Consider the following 2,267-nt stretch of genomic DNA (forward strand, 5'->3'; position numbering starts at 1 on the left):
TCTCAATTAGGATTAATGAGAAATGAATTAATTTGAATCAATTTGAATTGTTCAAATTAATTAAAGGGAACTAATTATATAAGATATATTTAATGTAATGTATGTAATACATTATATATATAAGATATAATTAATATAATGTTTTAATAAGAGAAATAAATATTCGAATATGATTCAAATATTAATTATATGAATTTGATTCATATAAGATATAATTAAATATAATGTATATGATACATTATAATATAAAGTTTGGTGGGAGAAATAAATATTTGAATATGATTCAAATATTAGTTATATGAATATGATTCATATAAAAACTATATTTAAAGTTAATATGAATGTGATTCATATTAATTCTATGAGTTATATGTGAGATTAATAAACTATAGGTTATATTATAGGTGATATAATATAAATTCTAGACTATATGTTATATGTGATATAACCTATAGTTTTATTATTATATAATGTTACTTATTATATATTTTTATTTAAAATTCAAAATAATATTTGTTTTATATTTGTTTTCAAAATAAACGTCCTCCTCATTTATCTCTCAACTCCTCATGTATGTGAAAATGGATTTTCACATTTTGACAGATTTTTCACTCCATCTTCTTCCTCCAATGCCTAGGGCTTCGATGGTAGGCACACTGTGAATAATTCTCTCACAAAAAAAAAAAACTTCTCCTCTCTTTCCCAAAATTCATCCAATAACGAGCTCACAACTCTGCGATGATTCTCATCTTAGAGAATAGCGAGGAAGTGCTCGTGGTGATGCCCAGAGAAGATTTTATTTCATTGGGATCGGGTTGCTGTTTTTCCATGTTGATGAGACTGGGGAAGGATCGATTTTGCAGAGATCGAAGAGAATTCATGAAGATAGTGAATTCTAAAAGAGTAAAGGATGTGAAGCTTATTTAACATCTGTAGTAGTTTCCCAAGATAAGAAACTAAAACCTAAGGATGTACCTGTAGTACAAGAATTCTTAGATATGTTCTCTGAAGAATTACTAGGCTTACCGCCTGATAGGGAAGTGGAATTTACTATTGAGTTAATTCTTGGTACTACACCTATATCCCAAGCACCATATAGGATGGCCCCAATGGAGTTGAAAGAGTTACAAGTTCAATTACAGGAACTTGTGGATAAGGGGTACATTAGACCCAATGTATCGCCTTGGGGAGCGCCAGTCTTGTTTGTTAAGAAGAAAGATGGCACTCTTAGATTATGCATAGACTATAGACAGTTGAATAAAGTGACCATTAAGAATAAGTATCCATTGCCTCGTAGAGATGATCTCTTCGATCAGTTAAAGGGAGCAACGGTGTTCTCTAAGATAGATTTGAGAACAGGCTATCACTAGTTGAAGGTGAAAGACACAGATGTTCCAAAGACTGCATTCAGAACTAGATATGGACATTTTGAGTTCCTAGTAATGCTGTTTGGACTGGCAAATGCTCCTGTGGTATTTATGAACTTGATGAATAGGATATTCTATTCTTATCTGGATCAGTTTGTGATAGTATTCATAGATTACATACTAGTGTATTTCAGTAGTACGGAAAAACACAAAGAACATCTAAGGATGGTATTACAAACTTTAAGAGAAAAGAAGTTATATGCCAAATTTAGTAAGTGTGACTTTTGGTTAAATCAAGTCATATTTCTTGGGCATATAGTTTCAGCTGATGAAGTTAGTGTTGATTCCCAAAAGATAGAAGTAGTATTTAATTGGGAACGACCCTTGAATGTAACCGAAGTATGCAGTTTTCTGGGTTTAGCAGGTTATTATAGGAGATTCGTGGAGGGTTTCTCTAAGATAGCCCTTCCATAGACAAACCTAACCAGAAAAGATGCGAAGTTTGAATGGTTGCCAGAATGCGAGCATAGTTTCCAAGTGCTGAAACAAAGGTTAGTATCAGCACCAGTATTAACTCTACCTACACCAGGTAAGGGGTTTAAAGTTTATTGTGATGCATCTCGACAAGGATTAGGATGTGTGCTGATGCAAGAGGGAAAAGTAGTAGCCTGTGCTTCACGATAGTTGAAGAAGCATGAATGTAATTACCCTACACACGACTTAGAATTAGCAGCAGTTGTGTTAGCTCTAAAATTCTGGAGACATTACCTGTTTGGTGAGCGATGTCATATATTTACAGAGCATAAGAGTCTAAAGCATATCTTTGATCAAAAGAAACTAAACCTAAGACAGAGAAGATGGCTTGAATTGATTAAAGATTATGACTGTACAATTGACTAT

Source organism: Benincasa hispida, chromosome 5, assembly GCF_009727055.1.
Source record: "Benincasa hispida cultivar B227 chromosome 5, ASM972705v1, whole genome shotgun sequence".
NCBI lineage: Eukaryota > Viridiplantae > Streptophyta > Magnoliopsida > Cucurbitales > Cucurbitaceae > Benincasa > Benincasa hispida.